A 26,128-nucleotide genomic window follows, 5' to 3' on the forward strand; every position below is an offset into this window, starting at 1 on the left:
ATAGAAAGATGGAAAAAGAGATATACAAAGACAATACAGCACCTTCACTACAGATACAGGTAGTGACACGGGGAGAATGTTAAAGCACATCAAACGCAAAGATACACACAGAGATGCACACAGACGAACAGCAACATCACAACGCTCTGAAAAAACACAAGCACAGAGATACGGAGAGCAGCAGACACGACAAGACAACATCAGCCTGAACGCTGTACACACAGTTAGACATAGGGCTGTGTATTGGCAAGAATCTGGCAATACGATACGTATCACGCTACATGGGTCACCATTCAATATATTGCAATATATTTCGATACTCTGCGTAAGGCGATATATTGGGGTATAATGTTAGAAAAACTAATATTTAAAAAAAGACATGATGTGCATAAAAGTCAAAGAAGTTTACTTTAGGTAACCAATTCAGTACACAGAAAATCAAACTGCCATTTTTGGGATTGTGGTTCACGGGTTCTTAGTGAGCACATTTTGATATGCTGAAGTTCAGCCATAGCTACATTGTTAGCTTCTAGCAAAAAGTCAGGCACTGCTAGGCACTGTTAGGCAAGGATACTAGTGGTGTGTCTCAGCATAGCCATCTAGCGTTAGGGGGTTAAAACACAACATAAACCACTGTCTTACATACAAAAAAAAAAAAAGAAAACATCAATATTGCGTTTTTGAAAATCAATACATTGCTAAATAAAATATCGCGATACTCAAGTGTATCGGTTTTTTCTTACACCCCTAGTTAGACATGGGTGAAACTACAAACTTCTTGGGAATCTAGCAATCTAGGAATGCAAAGTAATCCACATTAGAGTGTTAACATTTTAAAAGCTGTTACTGTATTCCTTGATTTTGTGTAGCTTCTTAAATTCTATCTAATATATGAAATATAATGTACTGTATATGGAAATACTGTCTGACCCAAGTCTGTGCAAAACACTGGGAACTGAGGAGGAAACCAAACACACAACAACTGTGAAGAGAATTAGACACAGACCAACAGCTCGAAAATTAAGGAATTATGCAACTGGTGAACAACCCTGCAAACACACACACACACACACACACACACACACACACACACACACACACACACACACACACACACACACACACACACACACACACACACACACACACTAGCAATACTAACATTCCTGTCCCTTTTACAAATGAAAAAACAAAAAACAAACAATTAAACCAATCAATTAAGACTAGATCAAAACCTGTTATATGGCTGGACTGTGTATAGTCAATATGCTTAGTTGTGGCCAAATTGTTACAGGGATAGTCAGCGGTGGTGTTTATAATGTGAATATACAGTAGATATTAATTAGATGAACACATTGCAAAAGACTGAAATGCAACGAATAAGGAAAATCTATATATTTAGGTATGGGTTCCCCAATCCCGGTATTAAACGAGACATGGGTCTAAAACTTTGGCATTTATCATCACGCTGCAGCCGCTCGCCTACTCTGTGTGTTAATAATTACGCAGGTCGATGATGTCATAGCACCTCAGCAGATGGAGGAGGACAGCACACACACATATAAAGGTAAAGTCTGTGTCGCGCCAATACAGTTTGAAAGGGCAATGGCTAATGGGGAAACAGCAACACTGACGTCGTCACACTTATTACGACCAATGGTGGAACTTTATCTATCAGTGAGAGCGACTCTGTGACTCAGTGACAGAGGGATAGAATTTCGAGGTCCTAGGGCTGGTCCCTGCGTCGGCACGCACGCACGCGCGCACACACACGCACGCACACACACACACACACACACACACACAAAAACACACTACTCACAGTGACCGTGGCCAGCAGTCCTTCGGGCACATTGGCTACAATGATACCAATGAGGAAGATGACGGCCTCCAACCAGGAGTAACCCAGGACGATTGACAGGATGAAGAAGGACACGCCGAGGAAGACGGCCACGCCTGTGATGATTTGGATGAAGTGCTCGATCTCCTTGGCAATGGGTGTCTGAGGAGTAGAAGAAGAAGGTGTTTGGATGGATTAAAGAAGCTTAATTAATGTTTTTTTTTTCTTTTTTCCCCCCAAGATTATTTTTTTTTGACATTTTAGGCCTTTATTTCCAACAGGACAGGAAAGGGGAGAGAGAGGGGGAATGACAGGCAGCAAAGGGCCGCAATTTATTGAGCGAGACTCACTAACTGCACTAAAACTTCTTATCCTTCTTAGCTGTTGTCTTTCCATTAGATACGTGAATGAACACTGTATATGAATGAGCAACTGTTCCATTACATAAAAGCTGCAACTAAAAGAGCCCGTTTTTAGTAAACCTCTATTAGGTGGCGTGTAAATGACCCAGCAGTCCACTGTCAGATAATGAACAACAATGAATATATATGGTACCTTGCCAGTCTCCAGGCCCGAGGTGAGAGTGGCGATGCGGCCCATCACTGTACGATCACCAGTACACACAACAATGCCGCGCGCCGTTCCTGAAGAAAGAAAGGAGAATGCTTTTAATTATTAACTTCTTTATCAGTTCCAGAAAAGATGACGAAAGAGGAAAACAAAAAACGTAGACCATGTGTAGACTGTATATGAATACTGTACATGGACAGTTGTGATAGAGCGATGATGCTTGGACAGTGCAGGACTAAATGCAATGTAACAATGTGTCCACAGGAGGGCATCGCAGATTATTGTTTCCTATTCTACCGCTGTGAGGAGCTTAGTGTGAGTTGCAGGGCCTCCCGGTAATATGATGGGATGGAACAGGTACAATGTGGTCACATTTCCAGTCACTGGGCTCCCCTGATGACTTTGTCACACCAAACACTTTGACCGTAGCCTCCAGTAAAAGTGGATGTGGAGCGTCTTTGTTTGCAGCACTATCTGAGCACTGATCCGGAACAATACAAACATACGCATGCAGCCATATGACACACACACACACACACACACACACACACACACACACACACACACACACACACACACACACACACACACACACACACACACACACACACACACAGAGTGGCTAACCCTTACAGTGTTAATTAAGATTTGTATATGTGATGAATGTGATGGTAATAATGATGATTGTGGGTTTGGATAAAGGTGATGGTCACCTACCCTCGACACAGTTGGTGGAGAAGAAGGCAATGTTGCGGGTTTCCAGGGGGTTGTCATGGGTACAGTCAGGTGACCTGGTCTGGGGCTCTGATTCACCAGTCAGGGATGAGTTGTCCACCTGGACAGAGCAGGAGAGAAGCATTTGGTATGTGTATGTGTGTGTGTGTGTGTGTGAGGGAGAGAGACTAAGAGGATGATAGGGGAGTGGGTAGTCTCGCATTGCCAGACCTTCCCTCACAGCGCTGCGGAGGAGGGTCTGGCTAGTCCACATAGCAATCCGGGATGGGAGAAAAACGTGCTCTCGTTTATTGGCATTTCTTTAAACCAATCACAATCGTCCTGGGCGGTGCCGAGCGGGGCCACGTTGCCGCTGCAAAACAGCCTCGGGAAGAAACTTGTTTTGGTGGAACATGTGTACGTTCAAAAGTTGTTTTAGTCGTGCAACAGAAAACTCAGATTGGACAGATAATCTAGCTAGCTGTCTGGATTTACCCTACAGAGATCTGAGGAGCACTTAACCATAGTCCTCATGAATAAATAAAAGTTTAAAAATTACAACACAAAGAAAGCACGAAGGTAACGGGACATCCGTAAACGGACATCGTGGATATCGGCTAGGGAGAGGATAACTGGTTGAGTGCATTCAGGATAAGATACAAAGCCAGATAGACCAGGATTGTGTGCGTTTTCTTTGTTTTGATTGTCTTTGTTCATGCTTGCTATAGGCTACGGGCCCTATCTTGCACTCAGCGCAATTGCCTTTGTACACCGACGCATGTATCATTCCTATTTTGCACCTGACGCACAGCGGACTTTTCCCTCCACAGACGCACGTCGGTAAATTAGGGAATGTATTTGCGCTCCCGGGGGCGGTTCAGCGAAAAGAGGAGGCGTGTTCCGGCGCAAACGTTCCCTGGTGCTATTTTGCAGTTTCAATTCCGCCACAGACCAGGAAAAACCTGGTCTAAAGTCAGTGGCGCGTTATTCAGATGCTATTTTAGGGGCTCATGCTTGGCCATAATGTAGCGTGTGCACAACGCGCATACACTTCTCTCATCTAAACGGACGCGGCAGTTCCCATTTTTGCAAACCATACATAATTAGAAAGAAAAATATTACTGAAAATGTGCTTCAGGTGTTTGGATAGATCAGGAGGCATTTTACAGTACAGTCCTCAAAAAGTCGCAGCATTCTTTGTGGCTTGTTGTGTTTTACACAACATTTCCATGAATCATGGATGTGTGAATGACATAAATGAGGAAATATTAGAGGACTTAAGGAGACGTGATGTTGAACTATGGCGGGATTGGACACTCCGGTGGAATCTGGTCCGGGAGTAATGCGCGATGTGCTCCTGGTGGAGCGGGTGGACGGAGATCGAGTGGGGGGAGGAGGAAGGGGCACAACAGGTGCAGGTGGTGCGTTTGGAGGCCCACGCTCCATGGCTGCAGCAATCCTCTCCAGACTTGAGGAGATGCGCCTGACAGGCCGCAGCCACATCGCCACCCGGTCAAGACGGGCATTTATTACTTTGCCGCATCCTGGACAGCTCCCACTGGCGTGCGCCAGGCAAATCCGCCGTCATAATAGCAATCCGCCACGGAACAAGCGCGCCTGCTCTTAAAGGGAATGTGAGATGACGCTCTGATTGGTTTATTGCGCGTTACGCCCAAACCACACTTTGATACTTGCGTTTCAGATCGTTAAAATAGGGCCCTACGTCTGTTTATGCTGTTGCTGTGCAACAGGTGTTTTTGTGTTTTAATACAGACATTACATTTCCTAAAAATGTAACCTTCCATCAAACATTCTGAAACTGATTTGAGGTTCGTATAAGGACCTGCAGGAACACTAAAAAGCTGTGCTAATTTAGCATTAAGATATAAAAGATATTGGTGTTTGTCCTCAGCTTGTACCAGCACCATTTGGGGAAATCAAGAAAAGCAATCAGATAAACAGTTTACACAGCTGTTTTAGCATGAATTTAGAATGGTGCCTTAATATCACATTGCAACACATTCTCAGTCTCCAATTGCGTTAAATATGGACGCTCGGTCACGTGCCTTTGGAGTTTCTTATTCAGGCTTAAAGTCTCCTTTAGCGTTGGGACTCTTGGCGTCCTTTGGCGTTTTTTATTCACTCTAAAAGTGACTTCTTTTGCCGTTTGTTATAGTGTTAATTTTGTCACCTATTTTTAATTTAGTCTTAGTCTTAGTCTTGTGCCAAACATTTTTGTTAGTCAAGTTTTAGTCGACTAAAAGTCTTGTCAATTTAGTCTAGTTTTAGTCAAAAGAGAACTCAAGGTATCTTAGTCAAGTTTTAGTCGACTAAAAGTCTCGCCATTTTAGTCAAGTTTTAGTCAAAACCTTTTAGTCTTTTTTTAAATAAATTATTTCTGATAACCATTTCAGTCAAATAGTTATAAAAATAAATAAATTATATAAAGTTATATAAATATTGAGGCTCTTCCTTATTTCACCAGTAAACGACAAAAACAACCAATGCATGGGAAAAGTATATTTTACAATAAAATAAATGCAGCAAGGAAACTGGCGCAGGCTTATTTGGCAAAGGGCGCAACATATGTGTTGTTTTTCAGACAACGGCAGCTGCAGACTGTCGTACGTCTCGTGTTGGAATCCTACACAGTGAAATAGAGACACTTTTACACCGTTTAGCTGTCAGCATTGTAACCCTTTTATATATGTCAATGTCGAGTGTATTGTTAACTAGCGCCCCGTGCAGCGATGTTTCGGTTGCCTCTAACGTCCGATTAGGAGCATCAGAGAGAAGCGCAGGCATTTAAGTAGCACCAAAATCTGCGTTGCTATTCGGTCCGGTAGATAACGGTCGCTAGGGCACCTGTCGGTGCCGTAGCATCGGGTCTCGGTAACAGCTGAATATTCTCTCATGATGAAAAAGTAGAGACGATTGTAGACGAAAATGAAGAGAGATTTTATCTTAGTTTTTATTTTATGCAAAACATTTTAGTCTCGTCTTTTTTCGTCAACAATAATGCACGTTAATTTAGTCTTAGTCAGTGTTTTTGGACATTGGCGCAGTCTCGTCATCGTCTCGTCTTAGTCATGAAAAAAAAGGTCGTTGACGAACATATTTAGTCTTGTCTCGTCTGATGAAATTAACACTAGTTTGTTATTGACGCTAAAAGTGTCCTTTAGCGTCGGGACTCTTGACGTCACTTTTGGCGCTCTGGGTCGGGACGTACTGACTGTCATGCGGCACACGAACGGGACAGTTAAGTTTAGGAAAAGATCATGGGTGGAATTATAAAGTGTATGTTTCTGTGCCACGCGGTACAAGAACGGAACACGAGCCCCGGTCTCTTGGGTGAAAGTCCTGTGTTGTTGTACCCATCCACCAGCCCAACCAAACTCCTAACGCAGATTTTGGGTCTTTCATACTACTCGCTACCGTTGTCGCTCTTAATACTGCGTCATCTTACAGCTCGTTCCATACATATGCTGAAGGGTGCTTTTTGCGTTGTGTCTGACGCTGAGAGCCACTGCCCAAGCGTCTGTATTTTACGAGTTGGGAGTGAAAACGGGTTGCACATTGGGAGAATGCTGTGCTTGTTTCAGTTAACAATTGATCACCCAACACATCAGGTGGATTCTAAAAAGGGTGGACAGAGACGCACTGCTGATTCTCACACTCATGCTCTAGAGACGCCTTACTCAAGAGCAGCTTTACAAGTTGTTGGTTTCTCCTTGGCTTTGTATAAACACAGGAGTGTACGTGTGTCTGTAACCCACCTTGCAGCCGTGGGAGGAGACGATGCGGAGGTCAGCGGGGATCCTGTCTCCACCTTTCACCTCCACCAGGTCTCCCGAAACCACCTGCTCAGCATTGATCTGCATCTTCTCTCCCTCACGGATCACTAGGGCTTGCTGCAAACAGACAAAGAGACAAAGAGAGAGGAAATATGTAATGCCAAAAAACAGCAAACAATCTGCAAAGAAACTATTTAGAGAAAAGTTAGAGAAAAGGTGAAACAGCACACAAACTAACGCAACACACGGATTGGGGGAAAAGAAATATGAAAGCTTGCTACTCTGGCTTGCAGCTTCATAAAAATATAATTTTCCACTTCATAAACACCTGCATTACTTTGGGACCCAATGTAATATACTCACTATGATGGTACTGGTTTCCATCATTCTTAAGACTCTGAATTGCAGAGGCTTAGTCCCTCCAGGAATGTACTTTGTAATATTGGGAAACTTCATACTTCAGAGTTGCCAATGAACAGTTTGTTTTCATTTGTTTAACAAGCAATACTGCAGTTTTCATTTAAAATAAATGTTTTGTTGCCATCTTCTTAATATGGTGTTTACATCATATTGAAATAAACTGATTTCCTCACATTTGAACTTGTAATTTAATGACTATTAGAATCTAAACACAATGTTTTACTTTTCTATGACCATAAAACCTGTTGCTCAGCATTATCACAAAAGGTCGCTAAGGAATTGGAATATTTGTTATCTCCTTAGTGCTTCCACCCTCTTGTAAAATCCATCTGAAAGTGTAAATTTGCACTTTTTCAACTTGCAATATTTTGTGTAAAAAAAGCCCCCCTTGGCAACAAGTATCACTAGAAACTCCATCACAATATCCTGGTTGAACTATTGAGTGTCCAGTACCTGAGGGACCATGTTCTTAAAGGACTCCATGATCTTGGAGCTCTTAGCTTCCTGGAAGTAGGAGAAGCAGCCAGTGATGATGACGACAGCTGACAGCACGATACCCAGATACAACTACGAAGAGAAGGAAGAAAGAAAGAGTTTCATATTTAATCTAAATATGTATCACATAAGTGTAAAGGAAGACCAGGAAAGGGACACAGACGGAGAGAGTAAGTTGAAAAATCATCCGTATGTCTCACTGATGACTTTTCAGGACATCAAACACTGGAGCCCGAGAGGTAAAGGAGATATTTCAGGAAGTGGAGTCTTTTGTTATTCTGTTAATAACACAAATGGTCTTTAAAAAAGGTATAATATGTAGGATTTTCCTAAAAACAAGGTATAGACTAGTACTAACGTAATCCCTCTCAATCATCGCCTACAACCCACTAGTCCATCTCTTTGCTGTCGCCTCATGTTTTAATGGATCATCATTAAAAGGTCTAAATCCTATCTTTTAAATAATCCTCCCATACAGCACTCCATCTATGTGCTGTACCATCTGACATAACTGTAACCGGCTATCAGATAGGGCTGCACGATATGAGGAAAATATCTAATTGTCTGAATTGTCTAATTTTGACTGATGATATGCGATATGATTCACGATATTAGAGGGAATGATAATTTTTGTATCGTTATTCTCATTTTCATAGAAAAATATTAAAAATAAAAAAAAATGTAAATGATTATAGTGTGAATTTAGCGAGGATCTATACAAAACAAAGACATTTTCTTTAGTCTGTACGATACGATTTGTAGTTTGACACATATTTTGCCTTTAACAAATATTGTTCCCCCCCCTGCAATTTGGATATTGCTCTAGTCCATATTGCGATTTCGATTAAATTGCGATTAATTGTGCAGCCCTACTATCAAGAGTGTGAATTTATATTCTGAGGGTGTGATACAGTCTCGGTTACTCATGCTGAGTCTTCACTGTTGTTGTTTTACCCCGAGTCCTCCCCTGTTGTCCAAACCAAGTATTTTGTCCTTTCACGCTGTGTGCGTCGGCGCCGCTTAGCTGCAGTCCCCGGCTCTACTCTGCGCTCTGACCCGACATGAAACAGTGCTGACACGTGAACATCCTTACCCTGGCATTACTAACATCAGGAGCCTGCCCGCTCCCTGTGGCGGGGCCCCAAATGGATACTAACAGATGGCGACTGTCACAATAAAGACGGATCGGTTGGCATGATTCAGACAAACGGCTGACACAACCTTTATCAATGACACAGCCACATCCCTGAGGAGGAGTGACTAAGTGGATCGCTTTTTGTGTGATGTGCTGGACACACACACACACACACACGCACACACACACACACACACACACACACACACACACACACACACACACACACACACACACACACACACTTTTCTATACATGCTTACCCCCTCTGGTGGTTTTTGATATCTGGGGTCTCACAGGTACTGCACAAACTAAGAATGGACTAAGAATTCATCCTACTATCGTCGATCCATCTCTACAACTGCCCACTTACGTTATCCCCAGCGGGCTCGTCCTCTGTGGCAGCCTGGATGGCGTAGGCCAGGAAGCAGAGGATGGCACCGATCCACAGCAGGATGGAGAAGCCACCGAACAGCTGGCGACAGAACTTGACCCACTCTGGGGTGGTGGGGGGTGGAGTCAGGGCGTTAGGACCATCCCTGGTCAGGTACTCTGCTGCCTTGGCATTGGTCAAACCCTGAGAGCAGCAGAGGGGGATGTACAGGAAAAAAGATGCAGGACGGATTAAAGGAGGTATGGATGTGCAGAGGGAAGAGAGCAGTGGAGAGGTTGGAGTTATAGAGAGTGTAGAAAGGAAGCAGGAAAGGAAGGGCAGAGGAAGAAGGCAGAAAAGAGGGGGGACAGAAAGAAAGTGTTGTGAATGGGACATACTTGTAAAATAAACTCAAGATCGATTTTTTTTTTAAAGTACTGACTGGGATGTCTGGGAAGTAAAATTAAATAACTGCTGAATCATCAGCACTGTGTTAAATCAGGACAGAAACAACTATATATTAAGTTAAAGTGATGGTGTAAAAGTGGCACTTTTGATCAGAAGTGAACATTACATTACATGTCATTTAGCGGACGCTTTTCTCCAAAGCGACTTCCAATAACGACTTACCTGGACGATATCAGTGCTGTATTTCCGGCAAACCTCCTCAACAGACATTTTGTGTTCAGTCTACAAAGAATCACAACGCAAAGCAAATTTCAGTTATCATAAAAAATCCAAAACCTTGTCTACACAAAGTAAGCATGGAATCTATGGATACCATCGAGCAATGTAAAATGTTTCAAAGAATACAAATTTTAGGGCAAGAATGTTGGTGTGGTGTGGCCTAATTCAAAGAAGGAAATCAATGCAAATAACAAAGATAGAACCCAACATACTGTCCCGAGGGTCCTTGGTTGAGAAAACGTATTTTCTGTGTTTAACCAAAAAAAAAAAAAAAGATTGATAAATGGTACTTTGACCCAGCTCATATAGTTTTATAACAGGGGATATCCTGAGGGTTTGGCTTTCTGCCCCGTACAGGATCAAATCCTTCCACAACAAGATTAAATTGCTGTGCCATATTACCTTAAACACCACTGTACTGTACCACTGCTGTTTACCAGCTGCTACAGAATACCACAAATCTGTTATCCCCTTTTTTTAAACAGGGAGATGAGATTGATGTTGGATCGCAGCTGGAGTAAAGCCAGGATACACTATCTATAAACTCCTCGCTACTCAGCTGGGACTTCAACGGTTTTGTTAATTCTTTCGGGTGCTTGTGTGCCACAAATCTGGTACTAAAAATATGCATATAGCTATACAATATTATGTGACGAATTACAGCAAGTAGTGAGGTCACAGGAAGTACTGCAGGAAGCAGTGCACTTACTATGGGAACTTCCTTCTTGAGGTCATCCAGGTCCTTGCCTCCCTTCTTCTTGGGCGACTCCTTCTTCTCATCCTTGTCCTGCGTGGTGGCCACGCGGTAGCTGTCCGACCGGCCATACTGTGACACACATAAGCAAGATCCTTTGAGTTGGGTCCTGTCATATTACTTTTTCCAACAGCTGATGCACGAATCCTTATTCTCACAGCATCACGAGGACATGTTCAACGATTAGTACACACTACTTTACACCAAGACAATCCAAAGTCTTAGCAAAGACGGCCAAAGGAAACCTTCATTGTCCAACTTGTAGTTGCAATAACACTTATAACAAAGTGTACCAATTTGACACTAAAAAATAAATTCAATGAAATTGAATAACCATTAGTGTATTATAAACACCTAAAACACTGTTTTTACATTTAGGATTACCATAGATCAACACCACAAACGATTTTAAGAACATGCTTGGCTGCCAACTCCCATTTTTCTTCCACATTAAGACCCAGTCAAAAAATTTAGAGTGTAATCCAAAGTTAGATTTAATCCCCTAGTGTGAGAACGGGAATTAGATCTGGCATCATTAGAGCACAGGAAAGTCTTAAGAGCTCCACTTAAACTGCAATTTATACCAGCGCTATTTAAGCTACTGTGGTCCAGACTGCAGAGGCTGCTGCTGTGCCTGAGAGGAGGAAACATAAAAGCAGTCAGTGAGACAGTCAGACAGTGAGATGAAGCAAAAAATAAAAGTAGAAAAAAAAAGTGCCAGAAGGTAGACAAAGAAAAAGGATAGGAGAATAAATCTCAGTCAGTTACTGTAACGTGCATCATGGGATATTCACAATCGCCTGTGTCCTACATTAGTGTGTGTATGTGTGTGTGTGTGTGTGTGTGTGTGTGAAAGCCATTTCTAATTTTCTTAGCTTCTTCAGTCCAAAACATGCAGAGAACTGTGCATTTGGGCTATTGAAATTATAAATAAAAGGTAATACTGCTAAGCTTTAAGTCTCTAGAAATATCAGATCAAATACAATTCTAGAGACTTGTTGGGTGACGAGCCGAGACTTATCCTTTGAAAAGTCTTCAGCATTATGAGGGTGAAGCTACTTTGCTCTAACAAACCCACTCTCTATCCCAAATATGTTTTCAAGTACTCATACAGGCATGGTGTGGTTTGTTTGTAGCCCTTGCTTGCTTAAATCCTCCTTGTGGATTTAAGCATTTTTTCTCGAATCACCCTGTTACCCAGCATGCACCATCCAGGATGAACATCCTTAGGGGTTTCTAGCAAAGAATTAAAATGTCAGCCAGCTCCCCGGAAACAGGAAAATGGCAGAAAGAAAGGCAGGATGTGAACATTCCTGTGTGGAAATCTGACTTCAATTTGTCAATTCTGCTGAGTGTTTATGTTGCTTTGACTTTATTATTTGTCACACACTTCTAAATCCAACACTTTTACTAAGGTACTAAGACACTCGAATAGGACGAACGTGACCGTAAACGTTATAAGTAACACCTGTGTTTTCCTACTATGAAAAGTCTAAATGTCTGCTGTGATAAAGGCCCACTTCAGTAAAATCTAAAACAAACCAACAATATAATTCACTATTGTATGTGGATATTATAATGGGAAGTAAATACAGAATTTGCATTACATTTTAAAAAAATTCTTCAAGGACTTGATGGTTGTTTTTTTATGATTAACACAACAACGTGATATAATGACTTTGCGTAAACATTAGGGCTGAACGATTTTTGAAAATAATCTAATTGCGATTTTTTCAAAGATATTGCGATTGCGATTCGATATGCGATTATTTTTTAACTCTTTGTCTTCTGTATTATTCAACAAAAACTAGCAATAAATCATTGTATAGTATGAACAACACACAATTAGATACATTAAAGAAACGGTTCTTCCTGGAGGCCAGGTCTGTATGTGATGATGAAATTAGGTGATGCATGAATTTATTTTTTTTATTTTATTTATCCTTTATTTTACCAGGTGATGTCCCATTGAGATAGTCAAATCTCTTTTACAAGGGAGCCCTGGAGCAACAGTACACAAGTTACACAGAATCACAAAAACAGACACAGCAAACAAAACTGATTTACAGTACATGTAAAACAATTTAAAATAACATAAAAAGGCTTATTGAAAACATGTGCATTGTTCAAATTTCGATTGTTTAAGTAATTGTTTAAAATGTTTAAGTGGGATGAGAACAGAAAGCTTCATAACATTTTGGAGTAAATTCCAACACCAAGGAGCAGCATAACTAAAAGCAGTCTTGCCAAATTCTGTTGTTACACGTGGGATATTTAGAGCCAAAATGTTAGCGGAGCGGAGATTGTAAAGGTGATGATTCCTGGTCAACAAACTAGTAAGATAACTGGGTAAAGTACCATTAATTGCTTTAAAAATAAAAAAGTGCCAGTGGAACCATCTACGCAGACCTAAAGAGCTAAAACCAGTTTCCTCATAAAGACGAATGATATATGAATGACATCTTTTATTTAACTACTTCAATCACAGTAGTATATTGAGCACTGACCAAGCCTGGTGTAAACATTCATATGAAAGTCAGAAACAAATCACACTAAAGTGCAGATTGCAGTAATATAAAAACAAATGTGTCTTTATCACATTTGGTAGTATTTAGATTATTTAATTATTATTTACATAGGCATATGTAAAAATGTGGATTGCACTTTTTAAACACTGTCTTTGAACTTTACTAGACAGTTAAATAAGTAAAAATATATACATCGGTGTATTTTCTTTCACAGCGCACACAGAGGAGCTGCCTCCAGCCCCTCCCCTCCCTCATGAAGCTGCGTGCCGTGTGCATGACAGCGTCAACGACGCTGCACTTGCTCAGAGAGGCTATCGTTACGTTAGTAGTAGCATGCAGGTGTTGGGATTAACTGTACTAATAAAACCGTTGAAACAACGTGGCCACGCTGCTATGAAAGCTCCCCGAACGTCATTCATCAGAGTCTGGTTGTTAGCCCTCTCCGCGGCAGTCTCCTCCACTCCATATCTTTATAACGGAGCTAACCGCTAACCGGAGCTAACCGCTAACTGGAGCTAACCGCTAACTTGAGCTAATCGTTGCTAACCGAGCCTTCAGTTCTGTGTGCCTGTATTCATTAACTGCATGTATGGACTGGAGCCCGAATAAAACCCTTACAAGTTTTAAACTACAACTCAGAGTTGTTTGAATGACAGAAATCTGCTCAAGGTACGGCGTACCGTTAGCGTGCTAAGTTGATGCTTTCTCTGCGGAGTGCAGACTGATTTGCTCTCGTGAGTCACGTGACCAAATCGCAGCCTTTGCGATTAGGAAATCGCGTTTTAACATATCGCGATATTATCGCAAATGCAATTCATCGTTCAGCCCTAGTAAACATAAACATACACGCCCACTTTCTTAAGCCAAGTGGCGTGTTATCTGTACGCATTTTGAGCGCCGTATACAGCGGACGGGTTGGGTTTAGGAAAAAAACAATGAGGTTGGGTTTAGGAAAAAAACAATGAGGTTGGGTTTAGGAAAAAAACAATGAGGTTGGGTTTAGGAAAAAAACAATGAGGTTGGGTTTAGGAAAAGAAGAAAGCGACGGTTGAGTTTCTACGCAGATTTTCGCCCTTTCATACTACTCGCTACGGCATCAATTCACACGCAATCGCAAGGTAATGTAGGTCAATGGAGGCCAAACGACGTTCATAAACACGCTAAAAAGCGAGTATGCGTCTTGACAATACGCCAATAATGGCATACGAATTGCCGTGTCACACATACGCCACTTCATGAGATCAGTCTGAACACAAACAGGGGATGAGTCTTTGGAATGAATGGCTGCTTTAATGGCAACACACCTGATCTAGCAAGAATTGTTTGTTTTTTTTAAACTGGGGGCCTGCAGGTCCAGTGTGAAACACTATAAAAATGATTTCCTTCAGACAGGCAACAACAAAACTGTGAGGCGAAAAGAACAGCAAGAAAATCAATTATAGCCCAGGAAAGGAACCTGTAGGCGAGATCTAAACGTGATGGCTGCAGATGCAAACAGTTTTTTAGAAGTATGGGTGATTAAATTAATTCATTGCTAGAGGAAATCTAACTGGCTCATTTTATGAATTTAAATAGCCTGCTTAACCTTGTGAAGTTATATTGAATCTGACTTTGAGTCTTAGTTCAGCCGACATTTCCCAGAAGTATTTAATTTTTTATTTTTTTTTAAATGGTGTGGAGCAAAATGTGCGACTACTTACTACTGGGAATGCATTTTGACTTGACATTTGTTCATCAGGCAGATGCTCACTATCCTCCAACAGTAATACAAGTGTGAACATGGGATTCATATTGTGTGTTACTGTGCGGGGGAGAGCAGACTTATTTTGGGAAAGCTCTTAACGTGGATTAGTCTACGCTGAGGAGTTTCACGCTGATTTGATGGATGTTTGATGCTGTTCAACATCGGTTTTTTTCTCACTGGATTAAAAAAAGCTATCAGGGCGTGGACTTGTTGACAGCCAATCAAACAGGCCGCAACGTTTGTTTTTTTACGTCCTCTTTCCTCCATACATCTCTGTGTGCATGATTGATTTGGCTTTAGAGTGTGTGCACGTGTGAAATAGTTTTTCAATGATTAATGTAAGCGTTAGCATGAAATTAACCTGGGGATAGACTAATCTTTTATTGTTATTAAATATCAGGTCTCTAAAAGGAGGTATACTGCCAGTTATGTCATTTTCTTTGTACAATAAAAGCATTGAATTTTTCCATTGCGTTGGTTTCTTAATTAATCCCTCAACCTTACCTAAAAAACCATGTGTAGACTAACGATAGTAAGTGTGTGGCAGACCCTGTCCTCTGCCTGCATTTTTGCCAGTTTCTTATTTTGCTGTGTTCGGGACGTTTCTGGGTGTCAACCATAGTCTTTGGGCCCCACGTGGGTGTGTTACCCCGAGCCAATAACTGCGCGCACGGCGTGCAGCCCGTTCACACCTCTGTCGCTGTGTGTTTGCGCTGTTGTGTGCTGTGTTGTCTGTATTACTGACACAGTACACACAGGGGTTGTTCCTGGCTGAGAATGGGCCTTTGGGCAGGATCAGCCCGCGTACAGTAAAGGCAATGAGTCTGTGCTACCTAATTTGACAGAAATCTTTGCATTTTCCTGTTATTTCTGACAATTTGATAAACAAAAATGTATATAATGCTGAGTAAATAATATATTTAAATAAATCAGCGGGAGAGTCCGGTACAGCCCGACTCTGGAGATAAAACTGAGATTAGCTCTCATATTAAGGTTTATGTTCTGCTTGTTTAACGGTTCTTTGCTAAATGCTCTAAACACATTTATGATTTAAGGACTGACTAGCCTGGATGCCAGCCGAACTTAGCCCCGCCCACAAAATTCGAGGTCGGGAAGTTCGGTCTGGAGTCGCTCCGTTGAGAAAAAATTATTGCCCGAACAGGATCTGTTCGGACCAATCAGATTGTCGGACAGATGATAAACAGTAACAGAATCAACCACGTCACCAAAGAACGCTTGGGTTGAGATGTAGATTCCACCATCGCGTCTGTTACAGAAGATATCGACAGCGCATTCATTTTAAAATCCTCAGCAGAGGAGCCTCAACAACTGCCCGGAAAGCATGGTAGCGTTATATGGTGGAGAGAGACTGAAGAGAGAGAGCGTTATATGGTGGAGAGACATAGAGAGAGACTGAAGAGAGAGAGCGCCCAGCGGCGCTAGAACAAAGCCGTGAATCAGAGAAATAAAACGTGTTTTCGCCGATTCATCTCTAGAAATGCGACTGTAGCAAGCATGTCACTATCACTAACGTTATCCACATTTATATTTACACGCAACAAATGATATATCCATCTTCAAAAAGGTCTAAAAGTCGGAATTTAGAACGAATGCATTGTGCAAAGAGTGGTTGCTATGGAGACGATACACAGTGTTGAGTTCTGTTGACAGCTGAGTTGAGTTCCGTTGCTCTGATTGGATGTAGGTCTATCCAATGAATGCAGAGGCATTTTTTTTCCTGGTTCGGTTGGAACACGCCTCATAATCACAGCCCAATGGAGCGGTTTCAGACTCATATTCTGACTAGAATCTGAGTATGACCACGTCAGGCTAAGGACTGACAACAAAACAAAGCATTTTTCCACGCTGGTGTTTTTCTGTGTGTAATTTCCGTGCCCTGTGTGTATATATGTGTGTGTGTGTGTGTGTGTGTGTGTGTGTGTGTCGTGCCATCTGTTAGGAGGTGCAGGAGGTTCCCCGGGCAGTGGCATCCAGCAGGCCATCAGATTACTGCTGTTTACTACGCTGACAGATTAACCCACTGAGGACTCTCTCTCTCTCTCTCTCTCTCTTGCTGTTTACTACGCTGACAGATTAACCCACTGATCTCTCTCTCTCTCTCTCTCTCTCTCTCTCTCTCTCTCTCTCTCCATTTACAATGTTGAAACAGCTTCAGTATTTCTTTGGCACTAAATAGATTTGACTGTGTTTAAATTTAAAAGAGAAATTAAAGATTTTTTTCTCCTTAATATCTTCATCTATTCACTTAGTTTGAGACATCAGAAAATAAATGCCATGTTATTAATAGAATGTCACTCTTAAATCAGTAATGTGTACGAGTACCACAAAGAAAACGTGACAAAGCATGAAAAAAAAAGTGGAATTTTTAGTATGTGTGTTTAATGCCCCCATCAAATCTAGTTCCTTTAGTGTCGAAAACTTAATGAGTTAGGATCATTGGCTATAAACTGCCAGATTCCTGTGCTGATTGTTATTCCAAAGACTCCATACAGTTATAACTGCTTTCACTGCCACAAATTAACTTAAATGATGTAAAGGCAAAAACTAACATTTTTGACACCCTGAAGAAGGCTGTTTGTGTCGCTACGTGTGTATTTTTACGTATTTGTAATGTACTTTCAATATAAAATAGCCATTTAAATAAAGGCTTTTCAACTTTTTTGCAAGGAAAGTGCTTTGGACCTGTCTTTTATGAACCACAATTTGACTATTGAAAACTGCATCAGCATGTTTGCTACAGTTTTCCCTCTCCTTGTGCTCATGTGTGCACACATTCATTCGGGATGATGACTGTAGAGGCGCCAAGGCCAAATACTCCAGCACATAAACAGACCCTTCAGTGCCGCAGCATCTTGTGATGTAGGAAGTCACAGAAGCACTACAAAGAAGCCTATTTGCCTAAATGCACATTGGCAAATACAGTAAACACCCAATTAGTATTATTACAGTTAGATTTGTTCAGTCTTTTTCATACACCTGGAGACTGGCAGCAAGCCTCTTCATGATCACATATACAGGCCCACATCAATATTTGATCACTTGATGAAAAAAAATATGAGCAGGGTGAAATGAAGAAAATTAACTCGTAATTATCAAGGGCAATATATTCCTCCACCAATTTTCATTTAACAGAAATATTTTGATTTTCAAAGCCTTAACTGAACCAAACAAGGGCAAGAATATTGCCTAAATTTTAGGACGCTACACCATCCTCCTGGCATTTTGTTTCATGAGACTTTAATTTTTCTATGCATTGAATTCCATAAATGATGTACAATAGGCAGTACACGGAGAGCAGAGGTGAGGGACACCTGGCGGGACCTCCGGTGGCACCGGAACTATCCCGTAAACAAAACATCCTCGATATATAGACTATGATCAAACTAAATTAACATAGATGCTATTTCCCTGCATATATTCCCTCTGTGGCTCAAGTACCGCCTATTCTTAGTCTAGTTACAAACTGCAAAACCTGAAGTGGTCTCAGCAACATCCAGATGTTCAGTGCCGAACTAAATGACAGATTGTACATGCTGAACATTTGTAGTCCAGCCGCTGGTATTCTGTATGCAGCCTGGCCGGCAGGCACAGAGCACCACAGATCTGAGGAAGGCTGGATAAGCCATGTTTTAATCTGCCGAAATCACTGGCCAAATCTCAGACATCAAACAGGGACATTTTGATATGTGCATCCTTGTTTGAGTATGAATTAAATGAAGGGTTTCAGTATTAACCACAATTCATGAATCCGTAACGTTAATTAAAAGGTAAAGATCAGGAAACGGAAACGTTGAGCTGTATGGTGATCATATCAGTTACTGTAGGAAAGGGCCTTAAAATGAGCTGTAATGAGAAAATGGGACATCAATTATGAAGATCAGTATCTCTAAGACATAGATGTTCTAATTAATATCCATAATTTCAATTTTAGTATATTATGTTATTGGCCATTTTCCATGAAAGCAACTAATTGTTGTATTGTTGCCTGTTTGCAGTGCTGGTATCTGCCCATATGATTATTTACAACCAAGCAAATGTAAACTCTGACAGACACCGCTCCATACTATAAGACCTTGGTAAAATATCCAGCAGCTGGTGCTAAATCATCCAGTATAAGCCATGTTCAACATGTGGTATTTAGGTTATTTTTCAACTACATTTAACAATGTTCCAGTGACCAAAATGTAAAAATTGTAGCTCCGAATGGAAGATCTCGCTGGTGTACGTTGCCTCCAGTGGAGTTCCAATGGTGCCAAAGTGGATCATCTTAACCACACACAAAGAAATGGATTAATACACAGATCAGTGGACTGGCCGACCTAGAAAATACTGATGGACACACACACACACACACACACACACACACACACACACACACACACACACACACACACACACACACACACACCCACACACCCACACACACACACACACACACACACACACACACACACACACACAACACCCACACACACACACACACACACACACACACACACGTCTTCCATCATCTATCTCTCCCTTCACCCTCCCACTTTGTTTACATTCTCCTCCCTCCCTCCTGCCCATCTGTTTCTCTGCTCTCTCCTACTCATCTGCACCAAGGTATAATCACGAGGAGACAGTCTCTGAGGCTCACTCATGATGATGACGACACTGTGTTTTAACTCAGTACATGTGTTTCCAGTGACAAATGCAGATCACATCCACAGTGGGATAAGCCATCAGTTTGATTTGGTGCCACAGATTTGGTGCTGTTCCCAACCATACAGCAGTGTGTCACCTCCTGCAGTGCGGGGATGTCTGAGAGTGCGATAGAAAATGGCCAGTTGTTTGACAGAATCAGGTTAACAGCGTCTACTTCCAATGGGTTGATAGATGGGGGATGTGAGGTTTCCAGGCAACATCCAATCTGCTGGGCCTATCTAAATAATTGAAATCCACAGTGGGAGGTGTGTTTGTGTGTGTGTGTGTGTGTGTGGTGGGGGAGAGGAAGGGGGGAGAATTGGAATTGTTTAATTATTAATTATGAAGGTATTTTATGTAAAATTGCTGTAATGTTCATGCAGAGCAACTGTTCAGTGGGCAGTGTATTCCCACTCACTTATCCACCCTGTCATCTCTGTATGGTGTTGTTGCAGAAGGCATGGGAAACTACTAGTTAGCCTTGGCACTTAAATTACTCGAAGTCAAAGTGACCTCACAGTGCATTTCAAGAAAAATGCACAAGGTACTGAACCACAAACAGAAGGCAATCAGTGGCATTGGAAAACCCTGATCAGTGATTTGCAGTGGTATCCACACTATTTCTCTCACACACACACACACACACACACACACACACACACACACACACACACACACACACACACACACACACACACACACACACACACACACACACAGTAGTTAAGGACAGGAGGTTGAGAGTCAGTAAGTATTGACAAACTGAAACCATTATACAACAGAGTCCATGACCAAAACAACATGCAGTATATGGTGTACAATCACATACGTAATAAAGAGCTGTGCATTGCAGTACCTTACAACTACAATGCCAGTATGTAGTGATATCTAACATAATATCTGAGCGTGGCTGAGTGGACTACAGTCTGTGACACCACAAGTTTAGTAGGCCATTATTCCAGTCTCTGGAAACCAGCCCCATCCCTTTAGTCACATAGCAATAAGATTACCATGTGTGTATCTGCTTTCTGCCTGCATGCATGAATTTAAATGTTATTTTAATGCATTCTTATATGATGCATTTTGAATTGTCTTTGTACTTGAGAAGTGCTTTACAATGCGACTAGTGCTATTAACGATGGAGCATTAACGTCACCATTTACTTAAAGCCCCAGTGAGACTCTAAGACTAGAGCCAGAAGCCTTTTTACTCTCTAATCAAGTTGTAAAGTCAGTGGGCAGTAGGAGAACCCACAGTACAAGTATTCAGACGTTGACAGTTTAGTAACAAAATTAACTGGCCAATCAAAATGTACAGAACTGGTCTGGAAATCAAAATTGATCTGGCTGCTTTAATCAGTGCCAAAAGTCATTGATTTGATATTTGTTACCATGATTAAACTCCAGTTACATCTCAACTGATTCAATAGTGGGCTCACATTTAAAATTAAACTTGTTTAGTGAAATAAAAAGCTCTTACAACCAACCTATGATGAAACAGCTGAAAAAAAAAGACTCATTAGGAAGTGCACATTAAATATGCAATACGCACTGGAAAAAGTGAAAGTTGATCCCAACAGTGATGCTCATTCATTTGCCGCAGGACATTTGCACGGCCTAAAACAACAACCCAATAAAACTACAACCGGCTTCACTAACGGAACAACTTACATTAATAAGTAATACATAAGTAGTATATAATGCAATCCGGAAATGTTGGTTTTCTGTAGATGGCCACAGCAGTTAGACTTTTTACTGTATTAGTTGTTTAATATTGAGATGTATTTTGAGTGCACAAAGGATAGTCACATATTCTGGTATCTGAATTTGTGCACTGATTTAAATAAGCTATAGTACAGACAATTATTATCATTCAGGACTTAAATGGAGATCTCATAATGTTGAGAGATACTGTATGATGCATCAGCTTTATCATGTATGGATCACACACACACATACACACACACACACACACACACACACACACACACACACACACACACACACACACACACACACACACACACACACACACACACACACGACTGCCTCTCCTCCTGAAGCTTCCGCACCAAGTGCATTGTGGGATACCGGCAGATGCATTCATCCTTGTATATCTCCTGTTCTCCTTCTGTATCTCAGTGTTAAATCTATCCATTTTTTTCTCCTGAAGCTCCACCATTGCTCCTTCCTCTGTGTCGTCACTGCAGCAAACCTAAACAACATGCCAGCCTCTCTTTGTGGCATTCCTCCACTTCTCCATCTTTCCCATTATTCGCCCTTCTCAAGGTGACTCACCACAAAAGGCATCACTTTCTGTCTCTCCCTCTCTCTACCTCCATCATTTAGTGTCAATCACTGGATTTTGGTCAGTTTTCCCTCTAAACAGGACCTCCCAGTAAGGCCTACAGGTGGCTGACCTTCGTTTCATCTCTGCCATCCGTTCTTTCACCCACCAACCTGATCGTTCCCTCCTGCAGCAACAGCTCATGTCAATTCACTGGCACTAGGGCTGAAACGATTCCTCGAATAACTCGAATAATTCAATTACAAAAAATCCTCGATGCAAAATGACTTGCCTCGAAGCTTCGTTAAATCAATGTTACCAACGTATCGCTGACGGATGGTGTTTCCGCACGGAGAATTATTACTGTCAGTAAGTTGTCACAGACGCGGCTCAGTCTGCTGCTGGTGACACATGCCAGAGCGTAAATAGCGAGGGGCTAAGAGAAGAGACAGGCTGGAGAAAACGACAGAAAGGGTCCAAAGTTTGGAATCAGTTCGAACGTAATTAAAACTAAAACTGTACAGTGTGTCTACTGCAAAATCAAACTAGCTTACCACGATAATAGCACAACGTCAGTGCTTCAGCATCTCAACAGAAAACATGGAGTCTAACTTCTCCATTCCACGAAGAGGACCCGACAAAAGTAAATCACAGAGTCGTATGGACGATGAAACTACACCAAACACAACAACTGCCAAAAACAAAGACAAGAAAATACGTAGTGGTGACCACGATCTTATCTAAAGAGCGGACCCGTTGTCTATCCCTTCAGAAAAACAGCTGATTGTTGCGCATCTCTCTCTCTTTCTCTCTCTCTCTCTCTCTCTCTGGAGAAACAGCTGATCAACGATCTAATAGCATAAGTGTAACAGAGCTGTGTGACATTATAATCAAATATATAAATGAAAATAGGTTGAGTATAACTAATATTTGCATATAGGCCTACTGTATATACAGATCAGTCTCAGGTTGAAACTTGTAGTTCTGAAAGTTAAGTTGCACAACTTAATGTAATGTTTGTGTATTTTAATGTATGCCTTAGTTTGAGGTTGATATCATTTGAAAAAAAATCTCTTTAAAAACAATGTAATATGGCACTTAAATGCACTTAATGTTTAGTTTTTTGAGAGATGATATTGTAAGCAATGTAGGCAATACAAATGTTGCTTTTTTCCGAAAATGTTGCTTTTTTCCCTAGTTTGGGTTGTTTAAAAACGCAAAAAAAATGTATCCGATTAATCGATTGATAAAGTGCTAGATTAATCGATTACAAAAAGAATAGATAGCTGCAGCCCTAACTGGCACGGATCAAATGGCACCAGTTGCCTTGTCAACTCCCCCTAACCACCCATCACCATTTATCCAAGTCTCCTCTCATTCTACCCCCCACGCACGCACGCACGCACGCACGCAAGCACGCACCCTGTCCTCATCTCTTTGGCACATTCATGTCAGAGTTGTGTGCGGTTTTCTCCTCCGGCGACCTAGCTAGTGGACAGCATCACAAACGGTGACAGCGCGTCACCTTTTCCACGACTCTGCGTTAATGCCCATTGTCCCTCATTAGCAGAGATGGACAATGATACCATGGCGACTGAAGAAACGGAGCTACAGTTATCCTAGTACATGTTCACATCATTTTATAGGCTCCACATACCATAACAAAACTTGATGCTATAATGAAAATACTCCTGCGTTGTGAAAACACATGCTGTAGGAGATTATGAAATGTAATAAAGCAATATAGGGTTGTAATACCTCACTACTGAGTATGGACACTGGATAATGCCTTATAAGTCTAAAGTCTAAATTTAGTGGCTGGAACAAGATGTCCCTCATGACCTGACAGATCAATGTTTTTGTGAGGGAGGGGAGACAGATGGTGGACGTGTTGGCTGTGTCTACCCTTGTGGAGAGCACCTTCCTTTGGGACCCACCCATCCCTCACCATAGACCAGAGTGGAACCATTTTGACGCACTTGTCTGTGCCCATTTGGTACCCAGAACCAAGCTGCCTCTACATCCTCAACAAGCCCAGCAGCGTCAATGACAGCGACGCGATGCACCCCGGCATTATGTAACGTTTGAATGGAAATGCATAATAACAAATTAGGAGAAAAAAAAAAAAAATCATAGCCATAGACAATTCATGGTTTTGATTCCCAGCCCCCCCACCCACTTCCACTTCATTATTTCCAAATAATATTACAAATTCAGGACTTTCTATTAGCTCTCCTTTATTAGGAATAAATAACAACACACGTGTAATTTAAAAAGAAGAGAAATGGCATGATATTCTGCAGTCGGGGCTGCAGTTTTCACAAGCAGTTGGTTACATATTCCTGTGCGTAATTGAGCGTTTCACATATATTATTCACACACGATTTAAAGTCTGGCTGGACTCGCCTGTGTCATCATGCAGTCGGACCAATCGCGTATTTAGGAGCTGTGAATTTCCCCGATCGTCTACAGCGGGTCCAGCTCCTGGTGCCAGATGTTCGGTCGGTGTAATCTCGATTTTTGGAACCGGTGCATGGAGCGGCACATCTTTGCGCCACTAAATGCTTGTTAGAAAGCTTTAAATCCCTTATTTCTAGTAAAAAAAACAAAACAAAAAAAACCACTGGCACACTGGGCCAGTTCTCTGATTTGGTGAAATTGATCAGTAAATCAAACAATGTGGATGTCAAATGTCTATTTTTTTTCCCTTATGGAAGTGCACTCCACTGCTTCTCATCTACTGAGGAACATGGATCAGATTTTACAGGTGGGCATGGCTATTGATCAACTTCATTGTGGTGTTCCCCATGGGTGGTAGAAACAGGGACATATTTGTTATTTGGGTGAGAGCTGTAAAAAGATGACTGAGATCCGTTACTGTAACGCGTAACCACCCTGCACCGGTTCTGTCGCACCGACTGGACTCGTTTTTTTGCGGCGGATTGACTCACAAATCTGATGCATATTCTTTATAATAAAGACGCCGTGTTCGGGCAACAAACTTCCCCTCTATTACACGACAATCTTAGTCGTTAGCAATACATGGCAACGCATAGATTCGGTAAGTTAACTGGCAGACACTTACAGCAATGACATCCCGAGAGCAATTAACGTTACACCCGTTTGACAGAACGATAATTCATGCAGCAATAAGGTTAAAGCAGTTTGCCACATAACGTTAACAAACAGAGAATATCCCACCAGTGTCGTTCTAACATCATGACCGTGCCTTCATACACTTTAACCCTTTCTTTAACCGACACACTCAGCGACCGTTCCCAGACCGTACAGTTTTTAACAGAACCGACATTTTACAACAGTAGTAGGTAAATACATCAAGAAGAGATGTAGCTAGCTCTTACCCCCATTTCGGCGGAGTTAGTCGGGTCTCCTCCTCAGAAGAATCGCTTTTAGGCTTGATTCAACAAGGATGGTTGGCTTTAAGGAGGGTAGACGTGAAAGGAACAGTCGACTGATAATAGGAGATAATTGTCTTCCTTTAGTTGATAGCTAACTTATTGCTCTACTGACACAAATCAATTAACTAGCTGAGATAATACCCTAAAACACAATTTTTAAAGAGAAACGGGCATACGGTAAAGTGGCAAGGCAAAGTTTCGGCAAAGCTGCACCCAGCTCAGATGAAAATCAAAAGGGTTGTTTTTTTTTCGGCACACAATGTTAAAATCATATGCAACCGTTGGTGATACTTCACCAGCCTTCTCTCTGTAAGGCGCAAATGATGCCAGCGGAAAGTAGATCCGCACAGCAGGTTTCTTTTTCGGATGACGTCTCCCTCCGCGGCTGTGCCCAGGCTGCCGCAGCACGCAGGGTTCCCTAGTTGTCACTCCGCGGATGTGTGAGTCTATGGTTCAAAGAGACTGTTGCTGCGTTTTAATATCGATTAAATAAGCTTGTAACCCATCATCCCAGTTTTTAGGCGATAAATACTGTTTGGAAACAAGGAAATCAAATCTTTTTTTTATGATTTCAACAGAAATATTAATGCAAGAGAAAAAAACATGAATATAAGTAAAGGCCTTTGTTAAACTGAATCGCTTATCTAAAGAGAAAATAATAA

At 41.6% G+C, this 26,128-nt stretch overlaps 1 pseudogene; it reads right to left on the bottom strand.

The window, feature by feature from the left end:
* The window catches only part of LOC120571603, a 40,099-nt pseudogene extending 14,293 nt beyond the window's left edge, over positions 1 to 25,806 (bottom strand).
* Between the last annotated feature and the right edge of the window lie 322 nt (positions 25,807 to 26,128).

Source organism: Perca fluviatilis, chromosome 13, assembly GCF_010015445.1.
Source record: "Perca fluviatilis chromosome 13, GENO_Pfluv_1.0, whole genome shotgun sequence".
Classification (NCBI taxonomy): Eukaryota; Metazoa; Chordata; class Actinopteri; order Perciformes; family Percidae; genus Perca; species Perca fluviatilis.